The following is a 24,853-nucleotide window of genomic DNA, read 5'->3' on the forward strand; positions in this document are numbered from 1 at the left end:
TTGGCAATGTGATTAGTCAATTGTAAGGCCTGTGATTTAAAATCCTCCAAGTTACTAATATTGCGTCTTATTCGCAGGAACTGTCCGTAGGGGAGATTTTCTCTTAGAGCTTTTGGGTGAAAGCTACTGAATAGGAGTGAGCTGTGACTATCTGTTGGATTTTTAAAGGTGATTGTTTCCAATCTGTTGTTCCGTCTAATCATTCGATCCAGAAACGGTAGTTCATGGACAGAGGTGTTAGCCATGAACCTGAGGTACGGATTAAGGTTGTTGATCCAGGAAATGAATGCGGGGATTAAGTTAGTGTTGCCTTTCCAAAACACCAGTGAGTCATCAATATAACGACACCAACCAAAATTAACAGTGAGTCCAAGAACAGACAATGTACCCAAAAATATAGCAACAACAGGGAGTAGTTTAATTATAAACAAGTTCCCATCAGTCCACCATCGAGACCATCGATGGTGGACTGATGGGAACTTGTTTATAATTAAACTACTCCCTGTTGTTGCTATATTTTTGGGTACATTGTCTGTTCTTGGACTCACTGTTAATTTTGGTTGGTGTCAATTTTGTGTAGGGGGTTTAACAGTTGAGGTCGATAAACTTACCCCTAGGACCTTCCTTGTGTCTAGTAGTCATCAATATAACGACGTCACAGGGAGACAATATTCATGTACGGGTTGGTGTCAATGCTCACATGTTTCACCTCGAAGTCTGGCATGTAGAGACATGACAGGCTAGGGGTAAAGGTGCTGCCCATTGAAGTCCCCTGGGTCTGGTGGTAAAGATGGTCCTCAAATTGGAAAAAATTCTCTGTCAAGGCAATGTGTGAGCACTCCATAAGTAAACTTATGGGGGTAGGAGAAGTCCATGTGGTATTTCTTAGAGTCTCCTCTATAAGTGTTATTAGTTAAGGTATATTCGTATAGAGGGCCTCAACGCCAAGGGTGACGAAGACGTCCGGTTGGGTGCCCTCCCGGTTGGTTGTCTCCATAAAGTTCAAGACATCTCTAGTGTCTTGTAGGAAGGTGGGGGTTGTTTCGACCAACGGTTGGAAAAAATGGTAGTAAAATTGAGATAGTGGTTCTAAGACTGACCCTATCCCTGAAACAATGGGCCTTCCTGGAGGTGGAAGTACCCCCTTGTGTATCTTCGGTAGCGTGTAAAAACAGGGTAGTCTGGGATTGTCATTAATGAAGAAATCTGCCTCATTTTTTGTGATCCATCCTTGATTCAGTGCTGATGTTGCCAGCGATTTGATTTGTGTTGTGAGACGTGCAGTCGGATCCTCCAGGAGGGGGGTGTAGATCTGCCATCTTGTAGTTGACGCAGGCACTCTGTTCTGTAATCTGTAGTTGACATAATCACAATGGCATCTCCTTTGTCTGCTTCTTTGATGGTGGTGTCGCTGGCCAAGGTTTTTATGGCCTTGGTTTCCAATCTGGATGTGTTGTGGAAACCTACATTGGTACGTTTCTCTGCAATTTCTTTTAAGACTTCTTTTTCACATGTAAGGATTTCCGGTGGTACCATGCTAGAGTTGGAAGTAAAGGGGGAAGACTTGCGTAAGCCCGAATCCATAGAAGAAGATTCTGTTTGGTCACCAAAGAAAGCTTTTAGGCAAACCTTCCTGAAGAAGTTGTGGAGTTTGCAGTTGGTTCAGAAATTGTCACTTTTGGGTGTGGGAACAAAGCCTAACCCAGTCTTAGGACTGTTTTTCCATATCAATTAGGGGTCTCTCAGAGAGGTTGACAATTGGCTTCTCTTCTCCGTGTGGCTCCTCAGTTCCATGTGCTGTTGTAGTGGTTGGTCCTGCCATTGTACCTGCTTCTGTTGGTTCTAGCCGCCTCTTCTTTTTCTGCCTCTTCCTCTGCCCCAGCCTCTGCCTAAAAAAGGTTGTGGTTGGAAGAGGGCGAATAGAGGCTGTTGTCCTTGTGGGAAATTCGAGTATTACCACATTGGTGGTCCTTGGTAGCCGTATCCGTACATATTGTTCATTGGTGATCGTTGGTGTTGTTGTTGACCACCCGGGCTGTCAGTGCGAGAATTGCTGCTGGTTGAATAACATCTTCTTCGGGGAGTATAGCTGTCATCCGAGGAGTTGTCTTCCACTGTAGGACAGTAATACTCCTTAAGGTAGGGGTAGATTTTTATTTTGCTGAATTTTGCAATGTCCTTTTGTACTTTAGTAACTTTTTGTCTCATAAAATATTCTCGGCTATCTTGCTATTGATTTCTGCCAGTTTAGTTTTAAAAGCCGTGATGGTAATACTGGCTTTTTGTGCTCCTTCCGTCAACGTGATCTTGATAATGAGATCATTAACCAGACGTTTTGCTGTTTTTATAATCAGCACCAACAAGTCCCTGGTGCACTTCCAGGCAACCAGGGACCATTCCTCTTTGAATTGTTTGTCTTCAAGAAATATTCTTAGTGTGTTAGATACAATGAGACCATTGGGAGCTATATTTGCTCGCAGATATTCGGTCATTATGGCCCCATGCATGATGATTTTCATGAGCTGTCTCTTCATTATAGTGATGGTATTCCAATCATTATCTTGGCTGCTGGAAGCAGCTCCTCCATCTTCGTCTAACAGCGAGGGTGTTCTGAGTATTTCTGAGACTGAATGTCAAGCCTTGGTTGTTGTCCGTGATATGAATACGTAGTTTTGGTGTAGATTCTATCAAAACTGGGTACTAGGGGGTAGGTTCAACGGCTGAGCCACCGTGTAATATCATCTTGAACAAGAAGAACCAGGAGCTTTTTAAAGGAGGTCCTGCATAAATGCTCCAAAGTAGTATTGAGAAACACAAGGGATATGCAGTTCCTAAAGGTGCAGGTGGAAGGCAGGCCTTTCTAAAACATGCCCTCACATAACCTTAAGGATGTCATGCTTCGCCATTTGGCCTGTTCCTCGTCAGGTCGGCGCTGCAATGCCCGGCAGGCACCCACGAAGGGGCTCAATGGCGTAGATCTTTTGGTGATGAAGCCTAGGGTGTGTGGGCTAGGTAGTGCGGTGAGTGTGATGGTAAAATAGGCCTAGAGCATCCCTAACAAGTGTATTTATTCCCAGGGAGCATGAGCCTAATTAAAAATAGTGAGCCCCAGCTGAATGTAATGATTTTATAGGGTTAGTGTGGTGCATACGGTAGACCAAACTAAAATGGAGTAAGGGTACCAGCAGTGGTCAAAAACAGATCTGAAGATACAAATTAGCACTGCAAATCAGAGCCAAATGTAAGCCCATCAAGTGGAAAAGTGTATCATGAAGAGAGTTGTACAAGAGGTGTAGGAAAAGGGAAAGAATGCAGCAGAAAGAACAAAGACCCCAAATAACTGTAGAAGAAATAGAGCAAGCAGAACAAGGTGACAGTGATAGTGAACAGCAAAAAGCCAAAAGACCAAAGAGACAAAGAGTGCCTAACAGAAAGTGTGCATCTGCTGAGTAGCCATATCTAGTCCATATCCAGCAAGTCGAACAATCAGATGAAGAAGGCATTACTTTGAAAGACTATCATATTTGTCTTTAAGTTTTTCCACGAGTATGAACTGATCAGACAGTTGAAATAATAATTCATGAATAATTTACTGATGTGAGATTGAACTGAATTCTTGAAATCTGTAAAAAGTTTTCAGAGCCTTTTTGTTTTTGCCCTAAGTATCCAGTTGACAATACTAGTTTTTAGGTCTCGCCTAGCGTTGCAGCGCATGCGTTGCACGCTGTGCGAGATCTATTGTTGTCGAGGCGATTTCGGAAGTGGGGTGGAAGCTCAGCCCATCCTTTCTACTGGCCGGCGTCATCCTTTATGGTAAACGCTGGCCTCCGATTGAAAGTGAGGCTGGTGACCGCCCTGTCTCCTTTAGGCCCGCCCACCCGGACTGGATCGTTTGCTTGACGGCTGTCGTAATGAGATTTTTCCACTGCAGGCAGGCACAACGCGCATGGCGCACTTTCACTTTCCTATGCTTTTTTTTCATTTGCGCAATGGCGTGGCAACAGCTTGTTAATATAGCGCTTAGACTCCAATGGAGTTCAAGAAAACATAACAGATACTACTGGTACCAAACTCAATGTGATGACTTAATAGGCCTTGAGCAGTGGTCGAATCAGTCCACTTAGGACTCAAACCGGCGACCTACAACTTACATCTCTGCAGCGGGAGCTTTGATCCATTGAGCTGTCTGTCCAGGTAATATAATAAAACATTATCGCTGCATCCCAAAAGAAGGGATTGCAAGGTGATTGAAACCACCGAGTCTTAATTGAATGATGTAAAGCGCGTCAGTAAAATGTAAGACATTTGCCTACTGATGTCATGTTAATAGTGCCCTTACTGTGGCACTGGAGAGCTCTCTTGAGTTTGAGTACATGCATACCCTGGGCTTGTGGATTCCAGTGACCGATGGAATGTGTGCTGAACTGCAGGTTGTAAGGTTTGCTGTAGACTGGGTCGCCAGCCACCCAGAGAATACAATGGAAACTACCACCCCATGTCACGTGCAGTGTTCCATGTGACCGTCACTGCTCAGACGCCAGGGTAGCAGTGCTAACTCTGGCTCACCATCTGCTACTCCTGGCACTGCTTGGACAGCTCTGGCTCGAACTTGGTAGTGCCACTTCAGTGGAAGAAATGTGAACGGGGCTCTATGAGGGCCAAGGTCACTTATAAAGTTCCCGCCTCTTCTTCCTGAGATATCCCCTTGCGCATAGGAGGCCACTGGGAGGGGCAGGGGTGGGAGGGAGCTTTAGAGCGTCTGTAGGGTGTCCCTGAGGGGGAACACAAGCAGCGGGCCCCACCCCCTGTTTCCAATGCCACATGGGAGAGTGTTAGTACAGGGACCACCAAACAATGCCAGGATATCCGGAATTTCTATTCAGGTTAGTGTTGTTGCTGCCCACTGCGCTGCGCCCCTAGCCCGCTGGCTGCCTACTCTCTCAAAAAGGCAGACTGGCCTTGCAGCTCGTGCAGCTGCTCTGGTGAAGGCAGTGGAGCAGGTCAGAGTCTGGCGCACTGTGAACGCTGCAAGCAGGCCTCAGTCAGTAGTATAATAGTTATGTTGATGGAGAGCAGTCAGTGAGTATAAAGGACGCTGATGGTCTGAACTGAGTGCACTGGCAGAAAGGCCTACTCAAATAAAATCAGTGGGGTACTGCAGGTTGAGACCAAGGATAAGATATGAAACCGACAACAAATAAAGGGGTGTTGTGGGTAAGCACTGATCAGCACCGGCAAAGTAATGAGGGGGGCCAGTACATGAACAGGAAGTAGTGCTGCGAGGCAGGCTTGATGTGCACGAGCAGAGCTGTATAGGATGCTACTACAGTATCCTCCAAAATTTGGCAAGACATTCTAAAACTCGCCTGGTCTCTAAATATGGAACGGATCAAGAATAGATTGAATCTTCTGCCAGAGAAGGTGCACGTTTTTCACATCTATTGGTGCAGGGTGGGTGTGGATGAGGGGGTAGATGCTAACAATCTATCAAAATATTTTACATGGGGGAAATGTATTTAATAAACACTATGGAGGTCTGTCTTAAATACAACTGTGATGCAAACTATACAACACATTTATTTTACAGACTTTGACTCCACATGCTATGATCAGACTAGAATTTAGTCTTACAAGATTAGGGCTTTAAATAGCAAACAGTTAATTATTTATGTGACTGTCAGAATGCATCTTTGCACGATCTGGGAACACAACTACCACTTACATAACGAGTGCCTAAACAACGAAAGCTAAACAATGACCAAAGCTAAGCCACTCTGTATTGAATCACGATTTACTGAACCACGAAACTGCATCTGACACATAATCCAAATCTACAACTATGTTTAAAACAATGCATGTTTGAAACACAAACAAAAAAAATTACTTAAATGAAACAACACCGTCTGACTGAGGCGGCTTTAATTTTTCTTCCCTATGCAGGTTGCTCAAATGAAATGGGATCAAAGAAAGTGAAATTATCCTCACTTGATTGCTTAAAAATATTAATAGGTTAAGGTTGACAGGTGGGGCAGCTAGTGGCCACAAGAGGTTATGTAGACATTCATATACGTGCCTCATACAAATTGGCTATCGTTATATCATTTCTCTTTCTATTACATTTTGTACTTTCTTCTATGTAAAGAACTTCGTCCACTAGTGCATAGTGTTCATGCTTCATAATATTACAAATGTATACGAATATGTATCTGATTCTTCTGATTCTAGACCCATATAAACTTCTTTTCATTCGCTATTTTGTAATTTTTTCCATTCCTCTATCAGGTTTTCCTCTCCATCCTCTTGTTGTGAACTAGTGAAAAATATCAAGACTTTAGAGAACCTTACACGTGACATTTATACTAGGAAATAGTATTAAGTGGAAACAGCGAGGTTCATAGGTAGCTCTGTGGCTTAGTTTATTAAAGCGTCTTACTAAAAATCAGGAAATCCTCTGTTTGAATCTCAGAAGTGCTTTGCTTTTTCCATATAGATTAAATAAAACGAATTCTCTAAAAATCGAATGAATTGTATCAAACCCATGCTGTTTATATTATAATTATGCAGTACACGATAATCCCCCTCACAGCAAAAAAAAAATGTTGATGTTAAATTCTACTTGCACTTAAACCGTGTTGCTTATGGCAGCAATTAGGTTCAAGTGGGCAACAGTGGGATTTATGCTGATATCTGTATCAAAGCGGTTCAAAAGGGGGTGGTGATGGACGGAGCATCTGAATCAATCAAACACTCACACCCAGTCAAAAGATCTGGGTTTAATCCATCACCGTTCTTTAGCCCACTCTGCCACCCCAGTTCAGACATGACTATATGCAAATCAGTCTGACCCTGTGCCTCTTGGGAACAGTCCAGCCCGAACTGCCAAGCCATGCCTTCCCTGGACCGGAAACAAGCTTCCGAGGACCGGTTTCTGGCATTCCAGCCGTCTTCAGCCCGGCTTGCTTGAATCCAGTGGCAAAGTGAGCAAGGGACTCACGTCTGAGCATACCCTGCCACACTTATGGCGGCCAAAGCGGTTCAAAAGGGGGTGGTGATGGACGGAGCATCTGAACCAATCAAACTCTCACACCCAGTCAAAAGATCTGGGTTTAATCCATCACCGTTCTTTAGCCCACTCTGCCACCCCAGTTCAGACATGGCTATATGCAAATCAGTCTGAACCTGTGCCTCATGGGAACAGTCCAGCCCGAACTGCCAAGCCATGCCTTCCCTGGACCGGAAACAAGCTTCCGAGGACCGGTATCTGTATCAAAAGCATCTATTTCACAGACGCTGACATTTCTTAAATCATGGGCTCTTTTATTGCTTAATTAGTTAATAAGTTCTAAGTTTGTACAACACCATATGCACTTAAACTGTTGAACGACTGTAAATAATTTAACTAAGTGGTCATGGTTCAGGTACAGTAGTGGTTAAGGAGGTTGTGGTACATGTAGAGGTCGTTGCTTAGGATTCGTTGTTAAGCCCACTCGTTGTTAGATATTCGTTATTTAGGTTGCTTCCAATTAATCAGACAGGATCTGGAAATATAGCCATTCGATCAAGTGATTTTAATGGATTTGGAGCTAAATCTTCTACCAGGAAATTATCATCTTCTGATGATAAAAACTCTGGCCACAATCAATAAAATGACCCATAAACTGCTAATCAAAAAGGAAATTAAGTCGGTATCACATGAAAGGGATTTATTTGCTGTAACAAAACAAAAGCATTTTCATTACACATATGAAACATTTATAAATAAGAGGCACCCCATTTAGATTACAATTTAAATATGTGGGTTAAAAAAGCAATTCTATATTTTAGACTTTTATATGTCCCACTGGTGCACTTTGAGGGGTCTTGGAACAAGACTGGAGATAAAGCCCGGTTACTCACCGGTAATATCCATTACTCCGAGTCCTGGTCTCCGAGTCCCATTCCTTATCAGTGAGCAGCTAGTCTGCTCCACAGAAATCTACAACCTAGCTGAGATTTTTTGCACCTCCCCCAATATGGCGGCACTCCCAGGCGACCATAAAGGGGGAAGTGCATCACCGCAACATCCTGAGAATACCAATGAAAACCCAGAACGAAAACAGACTATCACCCAAAGAAACCCAAGACAGGGAGGGAGGGAAGGGCTCAGGAATGGGACGGGGAGACCAGGACTCGGAGTAATGGATATTACCGGTGAGTAACAGGGCATTACCTCCTCGTCCTGTCTCCCCGTCCCATTCCTTATCAGTGAGCCCATACCCAAGCACACGGTGATTGTAAGAAAAAAACAGACCAAAAAGTGCGAGAAAAAACAGGTCCATTTTAATCAACAGAAAACAGTACACATTACAAACCATGTACCGCAGATAGGACATGAGCCCCAAAGGCAGTAGAGGCTGCCATCCCCAACTGAAGCCGATAATGGGAAACAAACGTATGGGGAGCAGCCCAAGTGGCAGCATTACAAATGTCCCTCAAGGAGGCCCCCTTGAACATGGCCCAGGAGGAGGAAACGCCCCTGGTCGACCTACCCTGAACAGAAGAAGGGAGAGGACAGTGGGCAGAATTGTAAGCAGAAACCACAGCACCCCTGACCCAACTAGACAAGGTGGACAAAGAAGGCCGAAGACCCAGCCCCGAGACGCCATAGGTGACAAACAAGGAATCAACCTTACGGAAACCAGAGGTACACACCAAGTAGATGCGGAGAGCCCTCAAAACATCCAATGAATGGAGGACCACCTCCTCAGGAGAGGCAGGATCCGGAAAAAATACCGGGAGAACAATATCCTCCTGACAGTGAAAAGAAGACAACACTTTAGGCAGAAAGAACTGACTCGGGCGGAGAATGACCTTGCCAGCGCAAAAGCACCAAAAGGGGGGAGAAGCCATCAAAGCCCCAATCTCCCCAACCCTCCGCCCAGAAGTAATGGCCACCAGGAAAAGAACCTTAGCAGAGAGGAACTTCAGGGCCACGAGTCCAAAGGCTCGAAAGGGGGGCCCGTCAAAGCCTGGAGAACCAAGGGAAGATCCCAAGGAGGCACAGGAGATCAAGAAACAGGACGCTGAAGCAAAAAACTCCTCAGAAGGCGAGCCACCAATGGGGAGACAGAGGACACAGAGGAACCCCGAAAAGCAAGAATGGCAGCCCACTGCGCCCGCAGGGAAGAAACCGCAAGCCCCAAGACGAAACCATCCCTCAAGAAGTCCAACACACTCACAGCCTCACAGGAGGCAGAAGAGAGACCCTTCCCAAGACACCAGGAGGAGAAATTCTTCCAATGACGGGCATAGGACTTAAATGTGGAAGGGCGCCGAGACAGCTGGAGACAATGTGCAACCTCCACAGAGCAACCCTGACCCAGCAAACTCAACCTTTCAAGTGCCAAACCCCCAGCCGGAGGCGGCGCAGGGAGGCAATCCCGAGAAGAGGAGCCCGCAGAGGGGAGGGACACATGGGAAACCTCCAATCAATGTTCCCTCTAATTTTTTTCCTCTGTGTGCGGCACTGTCAGGTCTTTGTGCGCTGCAGCCAAGGCTATGTGCGCCAGGAACAAGACCGAGCATCTAAAGAAAAGGGTGCGGCCAACATTAAAGGGAAAATGCCTGTTGGGTGCTTTTACCTAAAGTGTAATAAAAATAAAGAAAGAAAGAAAGCTTTTGTAGCGTGGCCGCTGAGGTGAAACTGGTCGTGCTGTGAATTAAATAAATAAATAAGCGTGGCCGCCAAAGTGAAAGCGGCCTCCTTTGTAAATTAAATAAATTAATAAGCACAGCTGCTAAAGTGAAAGCGGACCGCGCCATAATTTAAAGAAATAAGCGCAGTTGCTGTAGTTAAAATGGACTGCACTGAAATTGAAAAAAACATGAGTAAATATTGTAGGCGAAATAGGGAAGATCATTAAAGAAAACAGTGCTCACCCACTAGATAAAGCAGACTGTGTAACAACACAAGTAAAAAGTCCAGTCGTTATGGGAGAATACAAATGCAGACAAGGCAGTACCAAGGAGGGACTACTAAGCCTATTCACAATTGAAAAGCATCGATTTTGTAAGGAAAGTAACAGGAGCCAAGTTGGGCGGGAAATGGGCAGAGCTTCTATGCCATACCTCAATATAGCATGCCTCGCAGAGCAGCACATGCGCTGCCCAGGCTCGACCTAAAAACAAACAGGTGCTTGGCCTAAAATAATATGGCGCTGTGTGAAGAAAAAGGGCACACGCGCCAGTTGGGCCCCCAGGGCATTGTATCTAATATGACCCCCAGGGGCAGTTCCTTACAAAGGGCGGAGGAACGTTGCCCCACCTGCGGCGACTCTCCCCCACCCTTCAGACCATACCATTGTTGCTACCTTATATTTATCATAGGCAGTCAGGCATGCGAGCACTGTTCTAGTGGTGAGTGGCGGAGTTTCAGGCCGGGACAGAACTGCTGGCAGCAGCAGGATCAGAACGCTTTTTGAAGCTGGCTGACCAGTGCGCATGTCAGATTGGCCAGCTAGACATACACACTTCACAACGCACAGCTGGTGTTAACCTGCCAGGTATTGCAGGCACAGGGACCTAGGCTCAAAAGGAGCGCTAGGTTAGCCTGCTCAAACCATTCCTGGGGCTTCTCGTGCTGAGATCATCTCCAGGATTGGTTAGGATCACATTGGAACGAAGTCAACGTGAACCACGTTCTGAGTGCATGCACTACACACCACCTGTACCTTTTGAGGGAAGCAGGGGAGTTGTGGTGAGAAGGAGAAGAAGGGATGGAGTCACAACCTGAAATGGTGACTGCAGGCAGTGAGCGAGGCTGGGAGCAGTTGAGAAGCTGGACCCCAGTCCAAAAAGAAAAGAGGACTGAGCATCCCCACACTGTGTGGAGGAAGTCACCCTGCTGAGCAGAGCAACGTAGGCACGCCAGGGAGGCAGTCACCCCACCTTCCCCAATGTAGACTGTGTCACCAACATTGGGCTGCAGTAGCTGCCTCTCACTGGGAGCTCAGGGTCTCTGGACAGTTGTCTTCAATCTGTTCAAGGTCTCATGTCCATGTCACTCTGAGGGTGTGCCGGATAGGAATGGTGAGAAGTACCTGCACCTCGAGAGGGCTAACCTCTAGAAGCTCATTCATGCCGAAGATGCAAGGGTTGGAGTGCATGTTTTAGCTGTAAAAAGTGGTAATTTGAGTTTGTGGATGTCGTGTTCCATTTGGAGGTCGGGGAACGATTTGATGGTTGTCTCTGTCATAACGTTACCTGCAGGAGCCAGCATCCCGCCCACAGTGCAGTTTTGCCTTGTTAAGCATTTATTCCACACTAAAAGTAAGTTGGAGAGCGTCCAGCTTTACCTAGAACACCACCGCCATCGATGGGGGACGTGCCGGGGGAGGGGCGCCTTAATAGAGGATGTGTGCAATTGAAGTGGTTTGTATGGCCATTCTCTCTGAGTATGCTGGAGTGTCTAATCTACCAGACCACCACTCACTAAGAACCATCAGGTGTGCAGCTCTGTATATGACTATATGTCTGGTGTGACCAGGCTGCCCTCAAAAGTTGTTTTATAGCATTTGGCTAGTGCGATTCTAGCTGGTCACCCCTTCCATAAGAAGTGTTGCGGAGCTGCATCTAAGGTAGTGAAGAAGATCTTAAGTATGGGCTATAGAAAGTTTTGTAGTTGAAATTAAAGACGGGGAGTTCGACCATTGAAAATCGCAGATCTGCCCATGATTGAGAGTGGGGCCCAGAAGTCAGTCTTTATGCTGTCTAGCAAGGTGAGGCAGCAGGTTTTCATATGAGGCCTTCTGGCTGTCCGCTGTGATGTATAGACATAAGTATCGAAAGAGCAGTGCTCACACCTGCAAGACACTTGCCATGGTTAACATATGTGACTGATCCCCCATGGGGTAGATTTGGAAGTATTGATATGAAGACCAGAGTATTTACCGAAAAAAATCGCAATATCTCTAGGACTTGTGGGCCCAACAGATGCGGTCAGACAAAAAGAGAAGGCCTTCAATGGCATACAATGCAGTTTCATCTGAGATTCCCGGGCCCCATTCAAATACCCGTATGTCTGTCCTCACCCACTCTACCGGTAGATTGATGGCCTGGGCGAAGAGCAGAGGGAATGGAGCCTACCAGGCTGCTGAAACGCTGACTCCCCACCTCCCCACCTCCCCACCTCCCCCCTCCCACGGCTATTTTATTTATGACGTTTTATATAGCGCAAACTTGATCCCAAAGGATATCAGAGCCCTTTACAATTTGAGGCAAAGGTAACACATCAGAACATTAGTCTAACAAATTACCAACTGTGCCAACCAGGTTCAATTTTGTTTCAATCTGATTATGCACAAACACAGGGGCTGACTGGCCTGTAGAGCAATAAAGCATTGCCTGATGGGGTGGTCTGACATAATAGTGTGCGCACCATTCTTTTTAACAGGTTGTGGGTTGGTTTGATGGCATGATGGGTCAGTTTTTGCTGCTGATTTACCTGATATTCCCCACAAGCATTGCCTGCAGAAAACACAAATGTATGCAGTCTTCCATATCATGCATAACAATCATACAGCATGTCTTTGCAAGTTCAAAACTACCCAGTGTGGGCCACTTTGTAGCTATCTGGTTTGCTGATGTGGGCCCAGGACAATATTTTGACCCAATCCGACTCTGCACACACAACATCTGCAGTGGTTACCTCAAACAATTGAGTTTTCATGATGTAAAGGTACAACAAAAAGTGCATTTCTTTAACTTGCATGATTTATCTTACAATGTATTTTATACATAGTTTCTTGAAGATGAAAGACCAACAAAATAGTTATAGAATACTTTGTGCTGTAAGCAGAGCCATGTTTTTGATTCCACCCTGACATCGATCGCTTTCATTGCACTCACATTTAGTGGCGTGCCCTGGTGCTGACTCACCTGTGACATTAGAAGTCCTCCAGAGATCGTCTTCATCCACCGTATTTTTGAGCATTTGGGCCAGTGAGCACACTGGTCATGCTGCTGATTGTAGGGTGTATATGGCTGCTGTGTCATTGCGGTCTGGTACTCACAGGCCTTGCTCCGCTTGTCTATTTGTTGCACACTGCTCTGGCACCTCACTAGGCTCTCTGAAAGCCGGTACCCATGTGTTTTTCACAGTCTCTGGCTTCCTCATCGGTATCCAGTCAGCAGCCCTGAGACTGTAGGTTTCATGGTCGTCTGGTGCGATGCTGGCACTTTTAAGTATGCACCTGAAAAATGTCTCTGAAGTCTACAAGCATGACGTGTTCTTTCAGGTGTTTCTAAAAGCACTCATCATGCTTATAGGCTTACTGCATTTCATTTGTAAATAGAACGTGGCATACAATCTGCCCCGGCCGCTTTATTATCAAACGAAATGCCGTAAGTCTACAGGCAGGACGTGTACCCCTGAAAGCACACGTTATGCTCGTTGATTTGCTGCCTTTCATTTGTTAATAGGGCACCGCTGCGGGGCAGATTGTGTGCCTTTGTTAAAGAAATCAGGTTAATTGCAGCGCACATGGGCGCTGTGATTAACATGATTACTTTTTAAAAAAAGCACACAATCTGCCCCTTAAACAAAAGAAATGCAGCAGGGGCCACTTCCTGACAAACTCCGAGTGGTCTCCCTCTGCCTTTCGCGCGCACGCATTGCAAAAGCAAGAAGCCTGGCCCAAGGAAGGAGATGCAAAGCGGACGCCATCTCCCCCTGACTCCACAACCATAGACGGGTGGACACCTGGGACTGGGACAGAAGCCAAGAAAGGTGATGAAACAAAGTCAACTAGCACTCCAGGGAGAGGAACACCATGCCCAGATCCATGCGGAAGAGAGCCCCCAGGAACTTCAAGGACTGGGAGGGCACCAGGGAGGACTTCCGGTGGTTGATGAGGAACCCAAAAGAACCCAGGAGAAGACACACCTGGTCCACATCCGACAGAGCCTGAGAAAAAGAAGGAGAGACAATCAACCAGTCATCCAGATAGGGAAACACCTGTAGCCCCCTGGAATGAAGAATACCCACCAGAGGGGCCAAGAGCTTGGTGAAAATCCTGGGCGCCGAGGAAAGGCTGAATGGGAGCACCCGGAACTGGCAGTGAAGGTAACCCACAGCAAACCGGAGAAACCGCTGGTCCGCCGGATGGACAGGAACGTGCAGATGCGCATCCATCAGATCCAGGGATGCCAGGAAGCCCCCCCCCCCCGGAAGCACCAGAGGCAGGATGGACTGCAGAGTCACCATTTTGAAAGGGCGATGGAGAACAAAGCGATTGACCCGCTTCAGATCCAAAACAGGACGCAGATCCGAAGTATCCTTCTTGGAGACCAGAAAGAGGATCGAATAGCAACCTTCGCCCCTTTCCAGAAGAGGAACCTCCACAACAGCGTTCTTCTCCAACAGAAGCCGCACACCTGCCAACAACGCCTCCCTCCGCAGAGGAAGACGGGACAGGGGAGTCAGAAGAAAGAACCGAGGAGGAGGAGAGGAAAACTCTATCCGGCAACCCTCTGACACAGTCTGAACCGCCCAGGCATATGGAACCGACAACCACTGGGACAGGAAGGACTGAAGGCGACCACCAACTGGCAAAGGCAGATAGTCATTGGGAAGAGGAGAAAGCGGTGGCAGCAACACCGGCAGGGGCCCGGGACTTGGCACCTCCAAGGACCCCCTGGCCACGACCCCTGCCACGAAAGGGCTGTGAAGCGCCCCGAGCAGGAGGCCCAAAGGCGCGACGGTAGCCAAAACCACGCCCCCGAGAAGGAGGGGGGCCGGAGCCACAATCTTGCATTTCTCTGCCGATTGCTTGACCATTTCCTCAAGCTGAGGACTGAACACCTTGGAAACCCCAAAGGGCAACTTCAGGAGGACCAACTTCTGGGAAGACTCAGCCTTCCAGGAACGCATCCAGATATGCCTCCTTGCAGCGATGGACGCACCAGAAGCAGCCGCCGCCGCACTCAAATTGTCAAAGGAAAGATCAGACAAGTAACGCACTTGTAACTCCATGAGGGCCAAAAGAGAGGTAGCATCCTCCCCTTCCTGCAAAAGAGAGGACAGGGCCTGAAAATCCTTGAGGAGGGACTGGACCATGTAATTCGAATAGGCCGTCGCCCTGACAGAAAAATTAGAAGCAGCATAAACACGCTTCACCGCCCCTTCAACCCGCTTATCCACAGCGTCCGAACGAAGGGCGTCGTCCGACAGGACCAGACCATGAGAGGAAAGTCCAGCCATTAAATTGTCAACCATGACAGTCTGAGGAAACTCTGCAGCAAAACCCTCCAAAGGATAGCGCTTGGACAAAAAGCGTGGGAAAGCAGACTTATCCACCTCCTTCCATTCATGATCCAGCACTTTGCGCACAGCACCATGCAACGGGAAGGAGTCAGGAGTCAGCTGGTGATACTGCGTAAAGAAGTCATCCTCCAGGACATCCGACATAGGTGGAGAGAATCCCAAATTATCACGGACATGGGCAAACAAATCAGAGAGCTCAGCACCCTGAACAAAGCGCCCACGAACACACTCCTCATCATCCTGACCCAAATCGCCATCAGGAGCATCCTGAGGATCCGAAGACCCATGAGGAACCTTGGCAGGAGGCCCAGGGGACTCCCGAGCCTGAAAAGCAGCAGCCACAGCCTCATTGATCAAGAGGCACAGGGCATCCAGAGGAGGAGCGGAGGAAGAGGCACCTGAAGACATGACAGCACCAGAGAAGAACCACAGGAGCAAGACACAAAGACCTCAACCACAAGTCCAAAGACACCAGCACCAATCCAGAGAGAATCCATAGGTCTCGCATTTACGCAAGTTTAAGCTAGTGGCATTGTAAATGACAATGCCTTTTATTTATGTTTTAAAAACAAAAACAAAAATAAAAGGCATTGTTATTTGCAATGTGAATAGCTCAAACTCGCGTAAATGTGAGCCCTATTGCATTGCAAATGCTTGTTTTTCTTGAAAGACATGAAATGCATGAACTAAATATACTGCTTTATTTATTTTACTCCGTAATATTTCCTTTTTAGAATTTCTCGCACAAGAGTCACGGTGAACAGCAAGGAGAATTGTTGCAAATTCTTTTAATTTATTTTGTTGATTATTGTTTTAATATTCGTAGTTGCTTTATTAGGGGAACTATCAATTCAGCTGGGCATGTCTCACCAAAAACAGAATTAAGTAGACCTTGATGAATAACAGAAATTATCAAAGTAACAAAATGATGCATAGAGATTATTCGATAGGCGATTTTAGGAAGAATGTATATTTTATTTTGTTCAATCAATCATATCATTTGTATAGCGCGCTACTCACCCGGAGGGGTCTCAAGGCGCTGGGGGGGGGGGGAAGGGTCTGCTACTGCTCGAAGAGCCAGGTCTTGAGTTGCTTCCTGAAGGATAGATGGTCCTGGGTCAGCCGGAGGTGGATGGGGAGGGAGTTCCATGTCTTGGCTGCCAGGTAGGAGAAGGACCTTCCTCCGGTGGTGGCTCTGCGGATGCGTGGAACGGCGGCGAGGGCGAGGCTGGTGGATCGTAGCTGGCGGGTGGGAGTGTAGATGGTCAGGCGGTTGTTGAGGTACCTGGGGCCCAGGTCGTGGAGAGCCTTGTGTGCATGGGTGAGGAGTCTGAACGTGATCCTCTTGCTGACGGGGAGCCAGTGCAGGTCTCTCAGGTGTCCGGAGATGTGGCTGTGTCGGGGGATGTCCAGGATGAGTCGTGCGGAGGCGTTCTGGATGCATTGGAGTCTTTTCTGAAGTTTGGCTGTGGTTCCGGCGTAGAGGGTGTTTCCGTAGTCCAGTCGGCTGGTGACGAGTGCCTGGGTGACTGTCTTCCTGGTTTCGGTTGGGATCCCCCGGAAGATCTTTCGGAGCATACGCAGGGTGTTGAAGCACGACGACGAGACGGCGTTGACTTGTCTGGTCATCGAGAGGGAGGAGTCCAGGATGAAGCCCAGGTTGCGTGCGTGGTCCGTTGGCTTGGGAGCGGTGCCCAGGGCAGGGGGCCACCAGGAGTCATCCCAGGCGGAGGGCGATGATCCCAGGATGAGGACTTCCGTCTTGTCTGAGTTGAGTTTCAGGCGGCTGTTCTTCATCCACTCGGCGACGTCTTTCATTCCTTCGTGTAGGCTGGTTCTGGCAGTGGCGGGGTCATTGGTGAGGGAGAGGATCAGCTGGGTGTCGTCGGCGTAGGAGATGATGTTGAGGTTGTGTTGGCGTGCGATGGCTGCGAGGGTGCTCATGTAGACATTGAAGAGGGTGGGGCTGAGTGATGATCCTTGTAGTACGCCGCAGATGACTTCGGTGGCCTCGGATCTGAACGGGGGGAGGCGGACCCTCTGGGTTCTTCCGGCGAGGAACGAGATGATCCACTCCAGTGCCTTCTCTTGGATTCCGATGTTGTTGAGGCGCTGCACTAGTGTGCGGTGGCAGACCGTGTCGAACGCTGCGGAGAGGTCCAGGAGGATGAGGGCCGCTGTTTCCCCGTTGTCGAGCAGGGATCTGATGTCGTCTGTGGCTGCGATGAGGGCGGTCTCGGTGCTGTGATTGGCTCGGAAGCCGGACTGCGAGTGGTCGAGGGATCCGTTCGTCTCGAGGAAGGCGGCAAACTGTCTGTTGACGGTCTTCTCAATGACCTTGGCAGGAAAAGGGAGGAGCGAGATGGGACGGTAGTTCTTGAGGTCGGTGGGGTCCGCTGTAGGTTTCTTCAGGAGGGCGCTGAGCTCGGCGTGCTTCCAGCTCTCCGGGAAGGTGGCGGTGTTGAAGGAGGAGTTGATGATGTCCCAGAGTTGGGGTGCGATGATGGAGTCGGCTTTGTTGAAGATGTGGTGGGGGCAGGGGTCGGTTGGTGATCCGGAGTGGATGGTGTTCATCATGCGGGTGGTGTCTTCGGTGCTGACCGGGGTCCAGGCGCGGAGGGTGGTGGTGGGGGGCGTTGGCTCGGTGGTTGGGTTCGTGGTCTGTGCGCCGAAGCTGTTGTGTATGTCGGCGATCTTGCTGTGAAAGAACGAGGCGAGTGAGTCGCAGAGGTCCTGCGAGGGAGTGATGTCGTTGTTTCCAGCGCAGGGGTTGGAGAGCTCTTTGACGATGCTGAAGAGTTCCTTGCTGTTGTGGGCGTTGTTGTCCAGTTGTTCCTTGAATGCTGTCTTCTTGGTGGTGCGGATCAGCTGGTGGTGTTTGCGAGTGGCGTGCTTGAGGGCAGTCATGTTGTCTGTGGTCGGGTTGTTGCTCCAGGCTTTCTCAAGGGTGCGGCAGTTCTTCTTGGAGTTCTTGAGTTCGTCGGATGAACCAGGAGGCTTTCTTGCTGCTGGGTCTGCTGGGAGGGATCTTCAGTGGGGCGAGGTTGTCAGCGCAGTTGGTGATCCACTGTGTGAGATTGCTGGCTGATTTGTTGGGGTCCGTTGTGCTGGCAGGAGGGTTCTGGCTGAGGGAGGTGGTGAGCTGGTCGGCGGTGATCTTGTTCCAGCTCCTGCGAGGAACCTGTTGCGGGTGGTGGTGGGTCATGGTTCTTCTGAAGCTGAAGTGGACGCAGCTGTGGTCCGTCCAATGAAGTCCGTGGAGTGGCTGAAGGAGATGTGCTTGCTGGAGGAGAAGACGGGGTCAAGCGTGTGGCTGGCGTAGTGGGTGAGGGTGTTCACCAGTTGCTTGAGTCCGAGGTTGGCGAGGTTGTCCAGCAGGGTGGTGGTGTTGGTGTCGGTGTTGTTCTCCAGGTGGAAGTTGAAGTCCCCTAGGAGGATGTAGTCAGCGGAGGGGAGGGCGTGCGGGCTGATGAAGTCTGCGATGTCTTCGCTGAATTGTGTGCGTGGTCCCGGGGGTCTGTAGATGAGGGTGCCTCTGAGGGTCGTCTTGGGGTCGGTGTGTATCTAGAAGTGGAGGTGTTCGGCGGTGGTGAGGGTGTCGTCGGAGTTGGTCGTGATGCGGATGGTGTTCTTGTGTACGATGGCGATGCCTCCTCCAGTCTGGTTGACGCGGTCCTTCCGGGTGATCTTGTATCTGTCCGGGATGGCGATGGCGATGTCGGGGGCTGAGGAGGAGTTCATCCAGGTTTCCGTGAGGAAGGCGACGTCTGGTGAAGTTGTGTCGAGGAGGTTCCAGAGTTCCACGGCGTGTCTGTGGACGGAGCGGGTGTTGAGCAGGATGCACTTGAGGTGGTTGTTGCTGGTGCTCGGCTTGGCAGGTGCGGTGCAGGTTCGAAGGCAGGTGAATCAGCAGGCTTTGCAGGTGAAGGGTCCGTGGGTGCGTTTCAGGGTGGCTCGGTAGCAGGCGGGGTTCCAGCCGGCATTGAGTGCGTTGAGGGCTGCGGCGTCGTAGGTCCGTCGGGTGGTCTTGCATCGGCGGGGACCAGGGGTCCTGGCGCTGGGCGCGGGCCAGGTGCCGACGGGCGCAGACGGGCTTGCCTTTGGCGCACAATCGGCGCGCCCGCTGCGCGTGCCCGCTGCGCGTGCCCACTGCGCGTATGCGTGGGTATCATAAGTAAGGAGCCGGGAGGGAGGAGCAGCTGGGTGGCGGGAGCGGGGCGTCGAATGGGCTGGAGGGGGGCGGGGCAGCAGGGAGGCAGCGGCGGGAAAGTAGGCGGCGGGAAAGTAGGTGGCGGGAAAGTAGGCGGCTCAGCGGCCGCTGGGGCGTCCGGCGGCTGAAGCGGCAGAAGCGAGGCAGGAGCGGCAAAAATCCAGGCAGGTAGTAGCGGTGTGTGGGGGCGACCTCCCCTGGTTACAGGCTCAGCGGTCGCTCCCTGCACCACTACGCGGTCCCCTTAAGTAATGAGCCGGGAGGGAGGAGCAGCTGGGTGGCGGGAGCGGGGCGGCGAATGGGCTGGAGGGGGGCGGGGCCACAGGGAGGCAGCGGCAGGAAAGTAGGTGGCGGGAAAGTAGGCAGCGGGAAAGTAGGCGGCTCAGCGGCGGCTGGGGCGTCCGGCGGCTGGAGCGGCAGAAGCGAGGCAGGAGCGGCAAAAATCCAGGCAGGTAGCAGTGGTGTGTGGGGGCGACCTCGCCTGGTTACAGGCTCAGCGGTCGGTTAGAAGAGTTTCAGATATTATGGTATGACCCAAGCAGCTTTCTTTTACGCATCCATTGTCATGTAATACATTTATAACCGTGTTTTATCAATTGCAATTATTTGTATTTTATTTTCTGATCATAGTGTTTTTTAAGAGAGTGCCTAGTATTAAGGCTCTGATATCCTTTACTGAAATAAAAAGTTAGTGGACTATGCCAAAATATGTAATAGTGTATGGTACTTGTGAAAAGTCAGAGTGGAGAATCAGCAGAAGGAAGTGGTAGGATGGAGTAAATGTGAACAATGTTATTTAGTTACTAATGAGGTTTTTACTGGGAGTGAAACTATTCTTAAATAAATGTATTATGTGTGGGGTAAGGCTGATTATTTTAAACTCCCATGCAATTGAGTCTAAAGCGGCTATTTAACTATAGTATTTTCACAAGTTTATCACATAAATGAGGTTAGTAACAAGGATGAAAAAAATTTGAGGAGAGGGAAACGTAGTTCTGGTCAGGTGTTAGGAGAACTATTTGGAGCTTTGATTCCTTAAATTGGTATAGCTTTGAATGAGGTGAAGATTAGAAAATAGTCCACGTTTGCAGATTGAGTGGCTACTAATATGGCAGGTGCTCTAACAAACATAAACAAAGAATTAGTTGCTATATGTACTATGGTTATGCACAATAGGCTTGCTTTGGATATATTATTAAGGAAAGAAGGCAAAGTCTGTCGCATGTTGCGAGTGCAGCAATGTTGAAAGTATGTGCCTGATAACAGTAGTAGTAATTGATAAGTAAGTAATTGATAATTATATTATGGATATTACTAACAGCACTCTTAAAGCAAAGACCTTGGAATAATGTGGTGCAGGAAGATAGTTAAAACATGGTCTGGTGCGATTAGAGCAGGATTTTCCAGGTTGGTGAATGATTAGGAAGTGTAGGTGGAAGTGTTCTTAGAGAAATAAGGTCTGTTTTAATTTGTGTAAATGATGTTATTCTTTAAGTAAATGTTTGGATTTGTGGGTGGAAAAGGAAGCTGTCAGCAACGAGCGGAAGAAATAAAAGGAAAAAAGAACTGTCTAGATGGAAACTATCAAGGCTTGAATGAAAGACAGAATTAAGGGGTAGAAAGCAGCTATAAGTAAGAAGTTGGAAACAGAAAAAACAGCTGTGCAGAGGGAGTTAGTAAATTATGTATGAATTGTGATGATTTAAAAAATAAATCAGTAGGAGTTGGTTTGACAATTTTTTCCATACATAATAATTAATGAAAATCATGAATATGAATCTGCTTGTATTTATTCCAACATTTATTAGTGTAGAATTGATTTCAAAAACGACTAACTCTGTTTACAGCCATCTTTCAATATTCAGTTGATTCGATTCAAAATCTTTTTTCGGCACAGTCAAAATAGGCCATAAAAGAGCATGAGATAAAATACAGTAACAATTCGTTTAAAAACAATTTTTAAAAAACAACCATACGATGTTAAAAACTGTGCAACTAAAAAGACCCAAGCTCCAGTCTCAATGCTGCAATCAGAATGAAATATTTTTCTTGATTCGAATTTCTCCTCAAATGTATAAAAGAATACTAAAATATAACAAGCATTTGCAATGCAATAGGTCTCGCATTAGGAAAGTTTGAGCTATTGGTATTGTAAATGACACATTTTTTATTTATGTGTTGGTTTTGAAAATAGCGAAATTAATAGCTTTGTCATTTACAATGCCAATAGTTTTAACTTTCGCAAATGTGACACCTATAGCATTTGTAACGCAATATGTGTTGTATTTACATGACTTAGATGTATTTATATTACAAATAACAATGGCTTGTAATTTTTTAAATAAGTAATACTTAAAAAAGTTATTGTCATTTATAATGGCAATAGCTTAAACATTTGTAAATAACGCTTGTGAAGATTATGTTCATTGTATTTTATTATGAAGAAAATCCAAGAGCAGAAGTGAAATATTAACATCTTTTTGTGACATTTGTAATAAAGCTTGAAACATTGAGAGAACATATTTGAACCAGTTGTTGTTGAATGATTGCACAGATTGATGCTGTGGTGGCGCTGAGTGATGTTGTTGTGGCGACAAGTGATGCTGTGGCGTTCAGTGATACTGTGGTAGCGCATAGTGATGTTGTGGTGCCCCTGAGTGATGTTGTGGTGCCCCTGAGTGATGTTGTGGTGCCCCTGAGTGATGCTGTGATGGTGCTGAGTGATGCTGTGGTGATGCGATAGATGAATAGAGTGAGTGCAAAAGATAGATAGAGGGAGGGCGATAGATAGAGTGAGGGTGATACATAGATAGATGGAGTGAGGGCGATACATAGATAGATAGAGTGAGAGTGATACATAGATAGATAGAGTGAGGGCGATACATAGATAGATAGAGTGAGGGCGATACATAGATAGATAGAGTGAGGGTGATAGATAGAGTGAGGGTGATAGATAGATAGAGTGAGGGCGATAGATAGATAGAGTGAGGCCGATAGATAGATAGAGTGAGGCCAATAAATGAATAGAGTGAGGCCGATAGATAGATAGAGTGAGGCCGATAGATGGAGTGAGGGCGATAGATAGATAGATAGATAAATAGAGTGAGGGCGATAGATAGCTAGAGTGGTATTGTGTGGAACGTGTGTTGCATTCAGTAGATTGTAATTATGTGGTGTGTAATTATGTGGCACTGAGTGGTATTTGGAGTGTATGTTGCATGGAGTGCAGTGTAATTATGTTGCATATAACTATGTGGCACTGAGTGGTATTTGGAGTGTATGTTGCATTGAGTGCTGTGTAATTATGTGGCGTGTAATTATGTGGCACTGTGTGGTATTTGGAGTGTATGTTGCATTGAGATCAGTGTAATTAAGTGGCGTGTAATTATGTTGCACTGTGTGGTATTTGGAGTGTATGTTGCATTGAGTGCAGTGTAATTATGTGGCGTGTAATTATGTGGCACTGAGTGGTATTTGGAGTGTAGGTTCCATTGAGTGCAGTGTAATTATGTGGCGTGTAATTATGTGGCACTGAGTGGTATTTGGAGTGTATGATGCATTGAGCGCAGTTTAATTATGTGGCGTGTAATTATATGGCACTGAGTGGTATTTGGAGTGTATGTTGCATTGAGTGCTGTGTAATTATGTGGCGTGTAATTATGTGACACTGAGTGGTATTTGGTGTATGTTGCATTGAGTGCTGTGTAATTATGTTCCAGAAAAGGGGGGTGGTGATGAACAGAGTGCCTGAATTAAGCAGACCACTCTTACCCAGTCCAAAGATCAGGGCTTGATCCATCACCGTTTTTTAGCTCACTGCACCATCCCAGCTCAGAACTTGGCTATATGCAAATTAGTCTGTTCCTGTCCCAGTGCATGATGGGAACAGGGCAAACCAAACTACCAAGCCAATTCTTATACTGGGAAGGAAACAAGCTTCCGGGGACCGGTTTCTGCCATTTCAGGCGTCGTCGGCCCGGCTTGCTTGAATCCTGATGGTGCAATGAGCAAGGGACTCACATCTGAGTATACCCTTCCACGCATATGGTGGACAAAACGATTCAGAAAAGGGGGGTGGTGATGAACAGAGTGCCTGAATTAAGCAGACCGCTCTTACCCAGTCCAAAGATCAGGGCTTGATCCATCACCGTTTTGCTTGCTCACTGCTCCATCAGGATTCAAGCAAGCCGGGCCGACGAGGCTGAAATGCCAGAAACCGGTCCCCGGTAGCTTGTCTCCTTTCTGGTGAAGAATTGGCTTGGTAGTTTGGTCTGCCCTGTTCCCATGATGCACTGGGCCAGGGACAGACTAATTTGCATATAGCCAGGTTCTGAGCTGGGATGGGGCAGTGAGCTAAATAACGGTGATGGATCAAGCCCTGATCTTTGGACTGGGTAAGAGTGGTCTGCTTAATTCAGACAATCTGTTCATCACCACCTCCTTTTCTGAATCGTTTTTGGCCACTATAGGTGTGGCAGGGTATACTCAGACATGAGTCCCTTGCTCACTGCACCATCAGGATTCAAGCAAGCCGGGCCGACGAGGCTGAAATGCCAGAAAGCGGTCCCCGGTAGCTTGTCTCCTTTCTGGTGAAGAATTGGCTTGGTAGTTTGGTCTGCCCTGTTCCCATGATGCACTGGGCCAGGGACAGACTAATTTGCATATAGCCAGGTTCTGAGCTGGGATGGGGCAGTGAGCTAAATAATGGTGATGGATCAAGCCCTGATCTTTGGACTGGGTAAGAGTGGTCTGCTTAATTCAGACACTCTGTTCATCACCACCCCCTTTTCTGAATCGTTTTTGGCCACTATAGGTGTGGCAGGGTATACTCAGACATGAGTCCCTTGCTCACTGCTCCATCAGGATTCAAGCAAGCCGGGCCGACGAGGCTGAAATGCCAGAAACCGGTCCCCGGTAGCTTGTCTCCTTTCTGGTGAAGAATTGGCTTGGTAGTTTGGTCTGCCCTGTTCCCATGATGCACTGGGCCTGGGACAGACTAATTTGCATATAGCCAGGTTCTGAGCTGGGATGGGGCAGTGAGCTAAATAACGGTGATGGATCAAGCCCTGATCTTTGGACTGGGTAAGAGTGGTCTGCTTAATTCAGACACTCTGTTCATCACCACCCCCTTTTCTGAATCGTTTTTGGCCACTACAGGTGTGGCAGGGTATACTCAGACATGAGTCCCTTGCTCACTGCTCCATCAGGATTCAAGCAAGCCGTGCCGACGAGGCTGAAATGCCAGAAACCGGTCCCCGGTAGCTTGTCTCCTTTCTGGTGAAGAATTGGCTTGGTAGTTTGGTCTGCCCTGTTCCCATGATGCACTGGGCCAGGGACAGACT

The 24,853-nt window shown here is 47.7% G+C and overlaps 1 long non-coding RNA gene across 1 annotated transcript in view; it reads right to left on the minus strand.

Moving 5' to 3' along the window:
* The window catches only part of LOC144823072 (uncharacterized), an 89,935-nt gene extending 76,831 nt beyond the window's left edge, over positions 1-13,104 (minus strand). The window contains exon 1 of the long non-coding RNA XR_013608727.1: positions 12,916-13,104. This is a non-coding gene — a long non-coding RNA (uncharacterized LOC144823072). The remainder of the gene's footprint in view (positions 1-12,915) is intronic.
* Between the last annotated feature and the right edge of the window lie 11,749 nt (positions 13,105-24,853).

This window comes from Lissotriton helveticus, chromosome 3_1 (assembly GCF_964261635.1).
Source record: "Lissotriton helveticus chromosome 3_1, aLisHel1.1, whole genome shotgun sequence".
NCBI classification, from domain to species: domain Eukaryota; kingdom Metazoa; phylum Chordata; class Amphibia; order Caudata; family Salamandridae; genus Lissotriton; species Lissotriton helveticus.